Raw genomic sequence first — 18,330 nt, 5'->3', positions numbered from 1 at the left:
CTCAAGAGAGAAATTAAAGGATAACAGGAAAGCAGGAGAAAGGACAGTAAGGCAGAGGCAAGGAAACTCAGGAGTGGAAATCTCAGTTGCTCTGGGCTTGCCCTGCTGGAGCTATTGCAAATTATCCTAATTTAAATAATTATTAGAGCTAAAAAGGGCATCATTTACCCAGACAAAATCTTCCTGAAGTGCTGCTGCTTTCATCTCCCAGTAGCTGTCACTGCAGGTGGCACTCACCAACCTTTCCAGTCACTCTTACTTCTATCACAGTCATTATTTTATCATCTTTTTTTCTCTTCCACATGGGAGAATGCAGCAGCACAGTTGTGCTGGAATTGTTCTTATTTCTTTCATCCAAATTCAGCTGGCTTCTCAGCTGCAACTTGTCCAGGACTCTTCTCTTCTCCCTGCTGTGTGAACTTCATCATCTTGGCTCCAACCCCTGTATAGAATCACAGAATGATCTGGGTTGGGAGGGACCTTAAGTAATATCTATTTATGGTCTCCTAAAGAGGAACCATAGCAGAATATCCCTCTGCTATGAGCAGGGACAGCTTCACCTTCCACCCTTCTAGGTTGCTCCAGGCCCTGTCCAACCTGGCTTTTGTCTTGAGCTCTTGTCTTGTCTCATTCCCCAGAGATACATGTGAAGCTTTAGGAGTAATTTCCCCTTACACAAAGTTCTCTGTAGAGCCCACTTGTACTTGAGTTCTCCCCTTGTTCACAAGGATTTGATTGCTGCTCAGCCACTTCACCCGTAAATATTTTTTTTTTACTTTTTTCCGCATCAATTCTTGTGTATAAGGGAAAAATGATTCTAATAGAGTTGTCCACCCATTTCTGTGTCCCTTGTGATTCCTTGTGACTGTCTGCCTATGAGTCCCTGTTATATGCCTGAGTGGGGATATCACATGCATTGGACTTCCTGGCCTTGCTTCTCCAACTATTCCTTTTCCCTTAACTTCCCATATTTCCACTATTTCTGGTGCAAACTCACCTAATTAGCTGAGCACTCAACATGTCCAACAGCATTACCTGTGCTTTTTGCCTTTCATCTCATAAATGGCCAAGAAATTTAGGGCTGGAACCTGTGATGAATGTGTTGCTGGCGTAGTGGAAAATGTCCATAACTCTGTGACTATGATCAGTGAAAGGGTATTTTCTCTCAATGTGATGAGCTCCTAATCCTCTGGGAGGGATGGTGATCCAGGCTGGTTAACTGGGAATGCTTTTGTTTTGGTTCTTTTGAAGAATAAAATTGTTGACAGGAGTAGGATAATACTGTTTAAGTCTTTTATATTTGAGTAGAATAGAAACTAAATTCTATTACAATATTTGCATAAGTTATTCAGTACACAGAATTTTGTTTCAAACTTTTAAAGACATTACAGTTACCTTAAGCTGCAAAGACCAGTAGATCAGTAATGTATATTAATCCCAATTCCTAAGCAAATATGCACACTTGATTTAAATTTCTTTTCTTCAGGAACACTGGCGTATTAAAGAGAGCAGTGCAGGCCCTCCCTGTCCAGCTCTGATAGACTGGAACACAGTCAGGAGGCTGCCTTGAAATTAATTTTTATTCCAGAGATTTTGCTGCCAGTCCCTTCCCCTCTCAGTTGCTGAAACTAAGCCTCCCTGTAAAGCAGGTGCCTGGCTGTGCCCATGGCCTCTGGCCTCTCCAGACTGCAGGAGGCTTTCACTTGGATTTTCACCAGCTCTTCCTGCCTCTGTCTGGGACATTAATTCTGCCTCAGGTCACTGTTTCTTTGGTGGTCACTCTGAATTATCCACCCACTCCAGCATTCCAGGTGCAACTTCAGCTCCACCAAGTTTTGATTACAACAGTACCACAGTCACTACTGTAAAGGTTTTTGGGTCTTCTGATGTACTCTTTTGTCTTCTTGTTTATTATCATGTTGGTTTCGTGCTTGCATTTGTCAGATGTGTGATTCCACTGTCACTTGAGAGAACTCACAAAAAGAACCCATTGAGGTTATCCCTAATGAGGCATCAAAAATCCTCTGCACTGTGTTTCACATCTTGATATTTCAGCAATGATTTTCCAATATTATTTAAGTCTGAATGAGAATGAGAGAAAAGTCCCTTACTTGCAATTCAAAATTCTGGTGTTGGGCACCACATCATGATATTTGGGACAAGTGGGATCAAGTGCTCTCCAGTCAAGTGAGCTGTTTTCCTGGTGTACAGAAAAATACAGTTCAGAAAAAAACCCTCAGTGTGTGAAATGTGCTTCACCAACATCCTTTTCTTTTTTCTAACAATTCTAGGAACTGTGCCTACTCCTGAAAAAAATAATCCTTCAAGATTTTGAATTGGCAGCTGAAGTGGTTCTTGAATGCAGCATCCCATCCACCACAGCTACCCTGTGAGGTATCTTGGAAATTCAATAGCAAACAACTAAACATCCAAGGCTTCAATTTGTGTTTTGAAATCTTAAGGTTGTCCCCTTAATTAATCTGGGAAGCTCTGGAAGGTGGAGACTGAGAAGCTGTGTTGCAGCAAAGGGTGGATCCCATGAAGCCAAGCTAGATGTTGAATGTTCACATGGGGGGGTTGAAGGAAGATTGTTTGCCCACTGGAGGAGGTGGTTGCTGACTTGGAAAAAAAAACCCAAACAATTTGATTTCTGTCAATCTGTGCTCTTCTCCTGGTGCTTAATAGTTTTCCAGGGCTTTCCAACCATGCACATGAGACTTGTAGAGAAGCTGTGGCCTCCCCTGAGTCAGTTTAGTGTGATAACATTGCCTGGGAACTGGGGGGAAATCCATGGTTTTCCTTCTTCTTCAAATATTCCTGGCTGAGAGATGGGTGGGTGGCTTGTGCAGACTGAAAGGTGTCTCAGTCTAACTCCTGTTGTTCCAAAGTAAATCTGTTTTCCATTCCTGTCTCTGTCTTTGTAGATTGCAGAAATCCATTCACATTTCACAGTGAAATTTTCACTCAATAAACTCCTCTGCAGGAGCATTTCACTGTCTCAAGCTGATGAATGAGGAAGCCCTGCATCTTTGCTGCTGGATTTTGACCTTCCAGGATGGAGTCCTGTGCTGCCTGAGGGATGGACCTGCCCAGATGGCCACCACTGGGAACTGGGAGCCTCTCAGGTGACTCTTCACTGCTGGGGGTGGCATTCACATTCTCTGATAAAATCCCTTTGCCCAGGATTTTTCTCCTGGGGAGCTGAGAAGCCTCAGAGAAAAGGAAAACAATTCTTATCTCATTCGCTTCTCCTGTGTTGTGCTCATGTGGAATGTGTGTGGAGATTGTTTACCCACAGGTGATTGTTTCATTGGATTCTGCTGTGAGTTTTCACTCTTTGGCCAATTGGGGCCAAGTTATGTCAGGATTCTGATAATACTCTTAATAATGTTTTCATTATCTTTTTAGCATTCAGTAAGTATCCTTTCTGTATTCTTTAGTATAGTATAATATTCTTTAATATAATATAGTATTATAAAGCCTTCTGAGGACGTCGAGTCAGATGCATCATTCTGCCTTTGTCAGGGCATTCCCAGCAAATACAATAGCTGGGAACTGTGCTCTGTGTGCCCATGTTTGAGATTTGGTCCCTGAAGTTTTCACTGTCACAGTGGGAGGGAAGCAGGACATAAACCTGATCTGACTGAGGGGCAGTGTACATGGTACTTTATTCTGGTGGTATTCTCTTCCTGTGAGCTTCTGTAGACCTGCCTGCTTTTGGTGAAAGGCCCTGATTGATTCACTTTGTTCTCAAAGATGTAATTCAAACCTGGTTACTTGTCTTTTGTGTTTAATTCAGTTCATTTAGGATTCTGTATGTGGGTGTGTGGGTGTGGACAGCCATGCAGAGGCACATGAGTGATTGCACCTCTGGCCTTTTCTGGGCTTTTGGTGACAGCAGTGAAGAAAGAAATAAAAGAATTTCTTCCCTGTGTAGTTTGTGTGTGTCTTTAGGTGATGTGGCTTGGACTGATTGCTCTGTCCTTGAGGAAAAGCGCTGCTGTCACCCTCTGGCCCGCTTCTCCTTTTGAAACCTTCATTTCTACACAATATCATTTGTCTAAATAGGCAAAGCTTTTACATTACCAGCAGGAAATGTGAACCAGCTCGTTTACCACCTGGGGTTACACATGTGTGTATACAACATTCCTAAATGGAATGCATAATATACAAAATCTTTTTATTTGTCACCTGCCAGAATGTCCACGTGCCTGTGTGATCAGTCCATTAGCATTGAAAGGGACCCTGCTCTGAAATAACTGATTGGAGTCACCACTTTGCTTAATTTCATTGCTGTTCATTTGCCTTACAAAAATGTGGATGCATTTTGTTTTTAACAATACGCTTCAAGCAATGCTGTTTTTCTTGAAGCTAAAAATATTTCTGTATAAAATGTCACATCTAGAATATCACATTTCTTATTAACCTGCGAGGAAGCCTGAACTTTTGTATTAGAAGTGAACAGGGTCACCAGAACAATTTGTTCTTTGTCTAGCCTGTTACACATCAACTCTAAAGATTTCTAAAGACCCTCTGGGCTGATGTAGGTTAGAAACACATTTCCAAAAGAACCAAGGCACTTTACCACTCACTGCTCAGATTCCATCTCAGTGGTTCTCCCATTGAGGGATTTGATTTTTCTGTGTGACTCATCTTCTGTAGACCCTGGTTTTTTGGGTTTTTTGTTGGTTTTTTGTTTTGTTTTGTTTTTTAATGGCTTGCTGTTTGATTGGTATTTCTGCATTAATTTTCATTTCTGTCCACTTCTGAGGTGAGGCTGATTGCTCTGTGGGTTTTTTCCTCCTCTGACTCCTTTGAACAGGCTTTTTTTTTCCTTGGTTTTGATAGGAGGAAGTAACAGTGGAAGAACTAAAAATGGATTTGGTTTAAAGTAAGGCTGGGATTTCTTTCAAATTGAGCTTGACAGTAAGAGCATACATTCTCCTCATTAACATCACCTGGAGACCAAGTGGAGATTTGATGCTGCAGTATAAGCAGCAGAACACTGGATTTTATAACTTCATGATCATTAAAAGTAGGATTTTACTGCAGAAGAACATTTGTAGTCTCTTTAGTTGTTGGCTATTGTGTCATATTAGATTTTAGGATACTCTTTAATTACTTCTAAGGTGCCAAATTGAAAACCTACCCTTCTTTCATGAGTTTGTGCTTCTGACTCAGAAACTTGGGTGCCTTGTTTCATCAGTGAAAAATAATTTGTAGTGTCCTGTTGTTTGCACATTTTTAGTTTAGGGTGCAGTTTTAGTTCATATTTTCCAGTCTGAATTTGGGCTCACTGATTTTCATGGACCACTAGGCTCTGTAGATCTAACAAACTACAATTTCTGCAATCGTGCATTGAAATTAGTTTATAAGACTTTCATGGGGATTCAGTCATAAGGTGTGAGGGGCTTTGCTGTGGTAGTGTGATAACTAAATGAAACCATTTTGAGTAGTTTTTAGTGTATACAGTGAACAAAACTATGTTATTTCCAAATGCAGCAACTCAATATGAAAGAAGACAAAAGTTTTCCCCTGCCCATTCTCAAAAGACAGATTGCTGTACTTTTTTTTTTTCCATGTCAGCTTTCTTCATGCAAAGCTTCCTACAGCACAGGAGACAGTCTGAGAGAGCAAGGTCTAAAGTACTCCATGAGACTTCAGGTGTCACAGGATTTTCCAGTGCAGAATAAAAATGCCCTTGTCTTGATTGCCATTGCTGTGTGTTCAGTGGACACTGTGGTTGTCCTTGAGCCCAGCTCAGGGTCTCATAGCATCGTGAGCCTATTCTGAAGGCCATGCACTCTATTAATAAATAATTGTTCTGTATACATTATCCACTGGCTCAGGAGGAAGCAAAAGTGATGCCTTATCCCAGCTGTGTTTGGTCATAAGGCAGGAAAACACAATTGGGTGGATGAGCCTCTCTGGGAAGTCACAGGGCTGGATGTGAAAGCAAAAATAGCTGGGGTGAGAGTGTGAGAAATGACACAGAGAGTGGGAAACTTATTTTCTTCTATTTCTTCCTTTCTGCCTTTCTCATGGGTGCTTTGTTCAGAGCCTTGTGTTGTCTGGTTTCTTTGCTTTCTCCTGAGGATGTCAGCAGGGCTCTCCTGGCAATGAGATGAGGAAGACAGAGACTGAAAACTTCCTGATTGCACCCAGGCCAAGTGGAGAAGCACAGGCAGAGTGATTTTCCAGGGATTCCAGTATTGTCTTGGTTTGGAAAGCCAGGAGTCTGCTAAGGCAGGCAGGAGCCTCCCCTGCAATGGAGAATGTGAACCCTCCCCACCCCTCTGAATTGCTATAAATTTTAAATTAAGGGGCTCTCAGGCAAAAATATGGGAGCAGGAAATAACAGTTCTTTAATAGGGAAGGTAAAAAATAAAATGATAAAATAAACAATGCAGTACACTAGAACAACAGTGCCAGAGTCAGAACCCAACCTGACACCCTGTGGGTCAGGGTGTTGGCGGCATTCCCATTGGAAATGTGGCTGCAGCCCTCCTGCAGTGTCAGGGGTGGTTCTGCTGGAGCAGGGGGTCCTGTAGAGAGGGATGTATTCTGCCTCTGAAGATCCAGTGGAAGGAGAGGCAGCTGCTGTTCCTCTGGGGAATCCCGTGGAGAAAGCCGTGCTGGTGTCTCAAAACCTCTGGATTATATCCGGGTAGCAATGCTTGGCTCCTCCCTCTGGGCGGAGCATCTCCCAATGGGATGTTACAGTTCTTATCAGTCAGGCAGTGACATTCAATAGCTGTTATCAGCAGATGTCCACTCCTGAGGGAGGTGTGAATGTGGTCACTCAGAGAGAGAGATCAGGCAAACTGCCCACTTGACAAAGGTAATCTGCCATACAGATGGGAATTGAAAACATCTTTCATTGCAATCTTCAACAGTATTTATGGTACTGATTTAGCTTTTTTTTAAAATAAGTAATCTTTTCACTTCTTGTTAAAAAACTAAAAACCCTGAGTTTCAATTAGGCAGATCTCTTTCACTGTTAAAGCCAGAAAAGAGAAATATTTTATTTAATTCAGATGCATTCAAGTATTTTTGCCAGGTACTTATTCTGTTTTACAAATGTTCATATACTACAACTAAGAGCAGATATTGCTGCTCCCCTCTACTCCTTCCTGGTATTAAGGAAGGGAAGATTTGTAGTTGTGCATGATTAATGTGTTTCTCTTTGTCCAGTTGGGTGTTTTTTCTATTTAACATTATGTTTGAGAGGCATGTGTTTAACAAGATAATACAAAGTGATATATGTGGCTTGACCACATATATATACACACATATATATATACATATACATACACTATTTCAATAACGAAGGAAGCCAATGATAACCTTGATATAAAAACATCTGTGGACAATATTTAAAGTTAAATTTAAAGTAGCTACTGCAAAAAAAATATTGCTAATATTTTGTAATGATATCTTAAGGTCCAGTCCTTTACAGGTTTCTTTGAATTGATCAGATTTATTTCTTTATTATGAAATAAAAATCTTACTTTCCCTCATACCCTGCCATACTTGGTAGTGTGTATATGCACCTGCAGTAGTTCTCTTTTCCTTGGTTAGCCACCTGATTCTTCAGTTAGATATTTAAGCACAGAAACCAAAGAATCAGTCATCCTTGTAATTAGCTTTCTTTGGTTTTTAAAAGCCGGCAAAGAAAGGTTTGTCATTATTTCAGGCAGATCACCAGCTCTGCTGTGTTAAGGTTCTGAACTGTTCTCTCTTTAAAGGTTGACTGTGTTCTGCATGCTTTCAAGTGCATGTTTTCACAAAGATGGTCTCACAAATGAATGTGTCTCACAGCTGTGTTGAGAGTCATTAGAAACAGAGCATTTTCCTTATTCTTACTTTATTCTGGTTGAAAAGAACACCAAGGAAGTTGTTTCTGTTACGGAAGTGACATCCTATCATTTTCTCCCTGAAAGCCTCCAGTGCTTCGCCTCCTTTGGTCTCATTTCTGTCTGCAGAACTGGGGTCTTGGTACAGCTGGCATTGGGTGGATGTGTGTTTTTACTGGCAGGGAGCACACATGAAAGGGCTTTGCTGCAGAGAACATCCCAGAGGTCTTCTAGGCCTTCTTCTGAACTAGGCTGGAAGTTGCGCATTTTTTCCTTGGAGAGTCCAACTCTCTTCTCTGCCTGAGCAGAGTTGACCTAAGGAGCTTTTCTGGTGGGAATCCAGCATTGCTGCTTCTCCCTTGGAGGGGGAGGTTGTCCTGGGCTTCATTCACATACAGGCATTTTCTGATTGTCATGAGGAGAAGGTAACATGTTTATCAGAAATGCTGGAAAAGGACCTGTACAGTTCAACTTCTGCTGGAAAGGCTGGGGCAGTTTCTTTCTTGCTGGAACATGTTGTTAAGCAGTCACCCGCATTTAAGAATTTCATAAATTCTGGAGAAATGATTACTGAACTTAATCAAATCTTGCTGAATTGCCTGTCAAAAAATACATTATTATGAGAATTATCTCAGTCCTGTGAGAGCTGCCCCCTGAACACAGCCAAGCACTTCTGTTCTAAGCGGAACACTTTTCCTTTTGTGTGCAAGAGGTTTCTGTGGCTTTTCTCCATAAAGCTGTTCCCATCCTTCTGTGGCAGAAAAGCCCTGATTTCGTTCTCATGGTGTTCTTTATCCACAGATTAGTGTGTGTGAGGTCACTGGATTAATGCTTCACATCCCCTGCTGTCCTCAGGGAATAGAAGTTGCATCCTCAAATCCGATTATTTACTGAACTGGCTGGGCTGGAGCCAGTGCTTTGGGAAAGGTACTTTCAGACCCCTTTGGTTTTTAAAATGGTTTATTGGTATGTGGGTTATTATCCCTTTTAATGACAAAACATGAAGTGCTCCAAGGTGACCAACTTTTCCCAGTAACCAGTTTGTTTTCCAGGTATCAGAATTCTGCAAGTATCTTTGCAGAATGTATTTACCTATACTTTTCTCCTTTTGACAGCTGAGTTTTGGTTACTCTGTGTCCTCTGCACCTGCATCAGCCAGCCCAGACAGAACATCCTGCAGCCCAGGAGGGCACTGGCATTCCAGGGGCCTTATAAATCAGTCTGCTTTATTTCTAATGATGCTGATGAGATCACAGAGAAAATAATTTAGATTGGAGGGTAGGTATTTGCTAAAGAAACAGTTCATAGCACACACAGTCTTCAAGTGTAATATTACTTTATGAAAAGAGGCAGAAGAAGCCAAATCCTCTAAAGCATCTCAGTGGTAATAGGAGTACAAACCCATGTGCACCTGTGGCTCTTGGAAACCTGTAGGGGATGCCTTGAGAAGGCTGACCTAGAACAGAGGCTGGACAGGGTTAGAGAATAAAATAGGGATTTATTAAACGGCTTCCATGGATCCACCTTGGGCAGCACAAGAGCCCAGCCAGGGCTGCACCCAAGGTGAACCAAAATGGGCACAAAATGGACACCTGGTCACGGGGTCTGTAACTTTGATCAGTTCTGCTCCATTTGCATATTGGAGTTCATTGCTCAAATATAGCTTCAGATTATTAAGTCTCATCCTTCTTGTTTTTCTCTCTTCAGTCCATGTTGTTTCTGCTCTTGGGCCTGAAACTTGTAATGGTTGTCCTTGGTCCCCAGATGGAGAAGGAATTGTTTTGTCTCCCTACCCTGTGAAGAGAGCTCACCAACACTTAGCTCAGAACTACACACCCAGGCAGCACAGAACCTGAAAAATATGAAAGCTAGAACTTAAGGCATCATAGGAACCCTTGGAATGAGGAGCAAGCCACAGGGATTTGGTGTCCTGTGGGCTGGGCAAGCTGGCACTGAGCTCTCAGCACTGTGGCTCTCAAGGTGGAGCCTTTTCCAACAAATTCAAAACCCACGTCATTGTACATTGTCAGCAATGCTGGAAAGCAGATATTCAGAAGATATTCAGAACTGTCTGCCAGCACAGCAGAATGACTTGTCTTGGGGATTTATTAGGAAATGTGATGGAAAAAGGAAGTTCTGCTGTTGTAGACAGGTAGAAAAAGATATATATATATTTAAAAGAAAAATATAAATATTTAAAAGAAATATATATTTATATATTATATCTATATATTATAAAAGAAAGGCCTCATAAAATCAGGCTGGGCCTGCTAAATTAGTAGCTGGCCTGTCACTTCTTCCAAAGTGCAGCCAAATATTTTGGCAGTTCCCATGTGGAAACAACCTTAGGAATGAGAGTTTGTTAACACAACAATCTATTCCTAGGGTGTAAAATAAATGCACCTGTATAAACAATAAGATCTGTCTCATGAGAATCAGTAGAAAAAATAAATAACTAAAAATTCAGAAGTTTGATAGATATGCAAAATACCATGTACTGACCAATGAACTAAGTGTGAATGTATTATCAACCAATAAGATTTGACACAGTGCCTCCTGATAATCCTATAAAATACCACCTGTACAATAAAGAATTGGCTTTTTCTGCTTAAAGAAACTGATTCCCACCTGCTTTATTGCCAAAATCTGCCTGCCATGTAGAGCACATGGAGTCAGGGGCTGCTCAGGGTGGTTGTGATGAAGAAAACAAAAGCAAGTAACACAGAGGTGTAATTGTCCCTCATTTATACAAAGCCCTCACAGCTAGATCTGATTTCTCCTAGAAGAGACAAAAAAAGAATGTCCCTTGTACCTATCCTGTCTTTGTCTGTAATTGAGTTATAATCACCCCCATTGCTCTTGTAGAGAAAGCTGGTGCTAAAATATTACTTCAGAGTGGTTTTGGCAACACAGAACTTTGCTTAAAGGTTATTAATGCTCCTACTGAAGTGTTTTAGAGGTGACTTTAGGAGTATTTTGGGATATTCTAATATAGCATACAAATAACAGGGAAAGGATGTTGTTATTGCATTTGGATTGCAAATTGGTGGGTGGTTAAGTCCATTCAAGCTATCACAGAAATGTTCTTTGGTTCAACTTTTCAGGGCAATGTAGGGCAAAGTGGACTGTTCACAGCTCAGTTAAGCCTTGTCAAAATAAAAAATGAATTATTTGTCCATTCTTGATTTGATAAAAGTTCATAGTTTTGCTGCTTCTTGTAATTAAAACGGAATCTATTGCTAATTTCTAACTTTTTAAAAAGACGTTCTTGCAGGTGCACCAGGGGATAAATGTGTGCTGAATAGAAATTTTAACTCAACTGTTGGTACTTGTTAGAGAAATGTATTCACAATAAAAACAGAGTTCACCAAAGAGCAGCTTGAGAGGTGATTTTCCATTTTTTGCAGCTAATTAAGCACAGAAATGAAGCAGTGGTGCTGGGCTCTTCTACACGGCTGACAAACAGAGAAAAACTCAGCTGCTGGAATCGGAAATAAAGACAAATTCAATAATTAGCAAAGTGTGTTGGGCATAGGGAGATTTTTTTTTTAACTGTCAGGTTTTGCATATTTTTATTTTGCTGAAGCATTGATAATTTTCATTGAGCTGGTAGAAAAACCAGGATTTGGTGGACTGAAAAAATGAAGTGATACAAAAGAATCTTCAGTAGTGGGCAGAGAGCTGCAGGAATGCTTGGGAAGTGTAGGAACAGTCTGGAAAGACAGGATGAGGTCACTTGTTAACAAAGCTCTTGGTAGTGACCAAAAAATGCAAGGGGTGAGAAACAAAACTCCTATTCTCACCCCTTAGGATTGGATTTGGCTTTAATCTTATTATTGACTGCGTTTTCCACAAGCTAAGCATTAAAATGTAATAAGACATTAATTTTGTTCTTGCTTTTCTATCAGAACGGCAAAAAAAAAAAATCTTATTTTTTACAGCTTTATCCCATGTAAATTGGAACATTTGCACAGAGATGGAATCTGGCATAAAATGCTCATTAGGAACCTTGTTTGTCTGGAGGTGGTGTGTTCCCAAAGTGGATAGATAGCACTGCCCATGTTATTTCACAGAATTCCATGGCTTTTCCAATAGCATTTGAAGAATATTCTGTGTGATTGGTAGAAGGTGGAGGTGGCTGTGGTTTTTCCTCCCTCCTCATTAAGTTAATGAAATAATTCAATAGAATATACTGACTATATCTTCTATATGTGTGTATGCACATATATATAACCAAGACTAGTGATTATATATAACCAAGACTAATTACCTTCTCTATGTAGGCAGGTTCTGGTTAATAAATTTGAAGTTTTCATATTAATTAGCTCGTTGACACTTTAATTGTGGTCTGTTTTAAAATGATTCTACAATACTAGAAAGAAAAATCTTTTTTAGAAACTAATCACTTCATTCATAAATTTTATTTCTGCAGGAGTGAGAATTGGAAGAACATTCATCAGCTGTGAGTCATGGCATAATAGATTCATATCAGAGTCTGTGGAATCCTTCAGAAATTATTGAACAAAATTGGTAAAGTGACTAATCTGAAGTTGTGGATTTGAGGTAAGTGTCAGCTACTATTGAATCTATTTTCATAAATTAGATACCACTTGTTTGAACTTGTCCTATTCAAATTATTTAACTAAAACTATGGTTCTATACCCGATAATATTTATTATTCTATTTTATTCTGATTATTTATATTTTAATATTTGCAAATTTTCTCTGTGTAATTTACATGAAAAAATGGATTTTCTTTTTTTTCTCTGTGCTTTGTATAATATATATATAAGAGAGAATTTTTTTGTTAAATAGTATACTTGAGCAAGTAAGTCAAGTTTACACTTGAAATTCATACATCCTATGTATGAATAGGGAAGACATATTTTTCTTACATGTCAAAAACCCCCAAATACAAAAGAATAATCCTGCTTTAATTTGGTCTAAAATGAAATGGCAGCAAAAGAAGGAACAGTGGGGAGAAAAGAAAAATTGTGCTACTAATGGATTGTGATGTGTGAAATGGAATTGGAGATAACAGGGGAATATCAGAGATCAGAGAAAGCTCTCAGACACCTCAGTAATGGCTGGCAAATGGTCACCTGACCCAAGATGGGAAGTTCTGCAGCCACCTCCAAACAATCTATGGGAGGGGGATGTGTTTCCATGGTGTCCTTGAGGTTCCAGAGAACTGGACTAGAAACTGAAATGGTATTTGTAATCCCGGTGAAATTAGTAAGGGAAAAGAAAGAATTGTAAAAGATTTTTTTCTGGAGTGAGTTGTGTTTTTAGAAGGAATTATTTGTAGAGACAAGGGTCATACTGGAATTTTTCCCTGCAGGATTTAAGGCCTCCAAGGCCTGTTCTGATGCCCATGGCAGCCGGCAGAAGGATGCTTGCCATGAAGCAGCAGAAGGAACCTCTGGAGGAGATTCCCACTACACCTGGGCTCACTTGAGTTGTCCTGCTTGTGTCAGGTTGGCCTCATTTTGCTTGAAACAGAGGATGAGGAGTGGTGGACATTGGGGATGAGGAGTGGTGGACATTGGGAACAAGGCAGCCAACACTCAGCATGGAGCTCAGGCTCTTGGGATGGCTGGAATGGAAAATGGGATTTATTGTTCTAGCACACATCAAACCTGTGCCAAAATGAGTGATTCACTGGCTTACATTTGAAGTGAACAGGATCTGAGCATTTTGGGAAGCAGCTTTGCCATCCTGCTGTTTTGTGCCTCAGGGTTCTACAGTGTCCTCCAAGGTTTTGTGATCCTGGGAAGTCCTGCTGATAACGCTAGAGATTGATAGAATTTATGCACTCTAGAGCAGGCTGCCCCATCCAGGCAGGGATAAAATCCTGGACTTTAAAACCTACTCTTTGCCTAAATGGATGTATTTTCTACAGCGGACTCTCTCCTTATTCTACCTTTAGAAATTTACACTTGGGAACAAGGAAAAAATCCAGCTCCATCATTCTTTTTTGAGTGGTTGTTGATGAGAATGTGGCAAACTCCTCTTTCAGAGCATCACATGCACATTTCCTCTGTAACATGGGAATGGCCTCATTTCCAGTTGGATTGAAAGAAATTTTGTCCATCCTCACAGAAAATGGTCAAATGCATTCCTTCCTTAAGCAGGTGAACAATTCATCTTTACATCTTGGGTGTTTGCAAAGCCCAACCTCAAAACTCCAAACACTTTTATTATTTCATGTTCTTTCTCCTCATGTCCACAAGAATGAGGAGTTCTGAACTCTTAATGTTGCCTTATTTTCATACACTGCTCTTGGCTTTTGAAGGGTGTCTGTAGCAGATCACAGCTTTCTTTGCAAAGAGTATTCGGTCCAATGTCTGGCTTTGAAGAATTAATACACCAACATTATTTCAAAGCATAACTGTTGATTGATGTGAAAGGATTGTTGCTCATTGTTGAACTGTTGTATTTTTCTCTATGTACACAGCAGGGGAGAAGCCAAAAAAAAAAAAAGGCATGGCAGGTGGGGCTGAGGGCTGCTGTGTTTTGGGTTTACATTTGTTCAACTTTCTCAGCAACTTCAAAGACTTTCTGTTTCTTCTGAAGCACTGTTGCACTCTTATCTGTAACCAGGGCTTAATGTTCATCTTTTTATCATTTCAGTCCACAACCAAGCTTTTGTACAAACAAAGCAGCACTGGCTGCAGTGATAGAGATGATGTATCACTGGCTGTGCTGAGATATGTACATACATCATATAACAAGTGACACAGAAGGGATTTTGCAAAACAGTCTGTCAAAAAGCGATGAGGTTTCTAGATGCTCTTTGCTCTGAAAAGGGGTTATAAAAGTGTTTGTTTTCAAAGAGGGGTTCTTTAATCTATGCTAGAGCTATCAGTAATGCCAGCTGCTGTTGTCCTCAGTTTCTCTGGAAGCCTGCTGGGCTCCTCTGAAGGTGTGCATTACCCTTCCTAATTAAATGGGGTTGATCAGCTTGATGGATGCACAACTAAAATGTGCTTTCTGTACACACTCAAACAGTGAGTTTTTATAGTTGTAAGAGAAAAGTAAGGAGTTAAATTATGCACAGAGACAAAATGTTTTCCTGACTTCTTCCCATCATTCACAACTGACTTTCTTTAATCTTCTGTGGTCATTTTACAAACTTCATGACCTCTGAGTCATGAAGTGCTATCAAACTTCTCAGTGCTATTGAACTTTCTGAGTGCTATTAAAGTTCCATAGTCTTAGTTGAGGGGCCAAAGTGTCTCTCACCTGCCTGTGATTGGCCTGAATCCTGCAGGAATGTAACTGCTTTAAAGGTGTCAGTCTCTCTGGCAAATCTAATGGAAAATCATCAGTGTGTTAGGAAATTAGCAGGGGAAAAAGAGGCTAAGGAGCTCTTCCACAGCTGCCAGAAATTGTGTGTCTGTAGGGAGATAGCTGGGAGCTGGGGGGCACCAGGGCATTTGATGCTTTTCCACTGAGGGTCTGTGCACTGCAGTGGCACCAACATTAATTCAGCTGCACTGAGGGACATCCCAGCCCCACTGGAACCCGTGTCTGTCCCAGCTGGGCATCTCTGGGAGGGGGGATTGTGCCCCTGTGCTCAGGGGGGACCCCACCTGCAGAGCTGTCCCAGCACAGGAGGGACCTGGAGATGCTGGAGAGAGCTCAGGAGAAGCCATGGAGCTGCCCCTCTAGAGCCAGGCTGGGAGAGCTGGGGGTGCTCACCTGGAGAGGAGAAGGCTCCAGAGAGAGCTCAGAGCCCCTGCCAGGGCCTAAAGGGGCTCCAGGAGAGCTGGAGAGGGACTGGGGACAAGGGATGGAGGGACAGGACCCAGGGAATGGCTCCCAGTGCCAGAGGGCAGGGCTGGGTGGGATATTGGGAATGAGGAATTGTTCCCTGGCAGGGTGGGCAGGCCCTGGCACAGGGTGCCCAGAGCAGCTGGGGCTGCCCCTGGATCCCTGGCAGTGCCCAAGGCCAGGCTGGAGCAGCCTGGGACAGTGGAAGGTGTCCCTGCCATGGCAGGGGTGGCACTGGATGGGTTTAAGGTCCCTTCAATCCAAACTGTTCCATGTTTCTCTCATTGCTCTTTCAGTTGCAGATGACAAGGAGCTCATGGCTATTTTCTCTCTCTCTATCTTTGTAATATTGTTGTGCCAGGAAATTTAGACTGCCTGAGGCTACGGACATCAGCATGATCTGATTGTACTTGCAGGAGAAGCCACATTAAAATGAGCAGTTACATAAAATCAAAACAAACTTGGAAGAGCTCAAGGGTTTTTCTTTTCAGACAACTTTCTGAGGAAGGTAAGGCAGAGCTGTGAGCAGCACTCAGCAATGTTTCCAACCTGGGCCTCAGTTCTTGGTAAACTCTTTTCCTGAGAGCTCCAGAAAGTGAACTAAAGCCCAGAGAACATTAATTTCCTTACAGGTCTAGGCTTTTAATGAAAGGTTTATGGAGAAGTAAACCAAAGAGAGTCCATGAGGCTGTGTCAGGAGTGTCCTTTGAACACGAGGGAAAGGTGATTTCCTGAGTGGCACCATCCCTGCAGTGCTGGGAGCCCCCCTGGACACGGCCCCAGCTGGGGCTCAGAGCTGCCCTGGAGGAATGGCCCAGGACATGGCTTTGAGCCCAGGGTTTGGGCTTGCAGCCACAGTTTTTGCCTCCCTGATCTGCCTTCTTGGAGAGAATCTAGAGCTCCCAGGTTTTAATCCTGACTATTTTGGCTGTGAACAAGGATAGGTGTGGCTTTTGGAAGCCCAGTTTGACAATTTCTTCACTAGCCTGTGTGGTTACAACAGAAATTTTGCTTCAGCAAACCATGAGTGGTGCTGGGGAAGGAGGAAAAGCAAGCCCAGGGCTCCCCACCCTGCACAGACACCCCTCCCTGCCCCAGGAAAAGGGGAATCACACAAAGCTGTCTGCCTGTGCCATGTTCCATCTGTAAAAACCCAGCTCTGAGCAGTGACTTGAAGCTTGCACTGGTTTCTCCTGACTCTCAGTCACTTTGACTGTGTTTTCAATAAGGCTCCAGCTTCCAGAGTTTGCTTTCTGTCAGTCAGACCTGGGAAGGCTCTGATAGCAGATGGGAATAAAGAATGCAGGGGAAATTAGGGTAAGAAGATTGTATCTGCTATTCATTTCAAAATTCAAAAATTATCCATGGGCATCTTTAGAGAACTGGAGCTGCTAGAGATCTTGTCTGGAATTAAGCTTGAATTGGAGAAAGGTTTGCTAGTTACTGTAAAAATTAGCCAATTTTTAATTGAGAATCCTTTAATTAAATTAATTTCCTTCATTTCTCAAGGCTGTTTTTGAGAAAGCATTGCTAAGAAAACAAATAGTGTAGAAAATAGTTTGGAGTTAGTTACTTAGGGGCTTCTAAAACCCCAGGTATGTTAGTGTACTAGGAAAGCACCAGATAACCTGAATGCCTTGGTGTGAACTCTGCAATATTTTGTACTCAAGTCTGGCTTTTACTTAAGTACAAAACAGGTAAAATGTTAACTGTGTTGTTCTTCCATGTGTAACCAAAATATTTTTTCTCCTGGTGGTGGCAGTGCTGGGTGAAAAATTCAGACTGAAAAGCAATATCAGGAAAAACTTCCCAATTTATTTTGTAATTGTAACTGACCCCACCATCAAATGGACACATTTTGCCTCCAAAATGGGAATCAGTTTTTCATAACACACATTGGGGGAGATGCTTTAAAATAAGAAATAAAATCAAGAAGAAGTTTAAGAGAAATGTATTTCTTCTGAGAACTCTGTTCTTTAGGCCTTTTGCCTGTAATGGAGTTCATATTCGACTTGATTTTCACCATATTGTGTAAAGGAAGCTAAGTAACATGTTTTTGTCAATGTCATTTGCACAGTTTTAAGCTTTTTGAAGTGTTGAGAAATAGGTCACTTCCCCTGAATTCAGCAGTCAGTTTTCATGTTTAGTGGAGCTGAAGGTTAGGAAAAGTTTCAAAGCCTCTTTTGTTTTTCTTTTTTAAGCCATTATTCAACCTTGAAATGAAAACTCACTCACTAAACTATGCTAAATAGCTCATTTCCCTTGTTTGCTGATGGAGCTAAATGGCCTTTTGGAGATATTTATGAAGATGACTTACCTTTTTCTTATGCACAACAGTCACACTTTCTCATCCGTGTAATGGCAACAAGAGAGGCTGAGGACTTTGCCTCTCTGAAATGGTTTAGCTGTTTTCCCAATAAATTTACACTTTCAATACAAGACTTGTACATTTTAGAATGAATCATAAGATAAACTTTTTTTTTCTTTTCCCTAGGGTTTGACTATGAAAATATTGAACTTCCTTGGAAAACTTTGGATTCCCATGAGCAGGAGGGTGTCAGGTGTGCTTGGATGTGTCAGGGTGGGGGTGAGCAAAGGGAGGAGAGGCTGGGATTCTGTGGGGTTCTGTGTGCCCCTGGGCTGGAGGGCAGGGAGTGGAGAGGAGCCTGCTGAGGGTGCTGCTTCTCAATGCTCTGTG

Source organism: Molothrus aeneus, chromosome 8 (genome assembly GCF_037042795.1).
Source record: "Molothrus aeneus isolate 106 chromosome 8, BPBGC_Maene_1.0, whole genome shotgun sequence".
In the NCBI taxonomy this organism is placed as follows: domain Eukaryota; kingdom Metazoa; phylum Chordata; class Aves; order Passeriformes; family Icteridae; genus Molothrus; species Molothrus aeneus.
The sequence above is the reverse complement of the archived record's forward strand: the minus strand, read 5'-3'. Positions refer to the sequence as shown.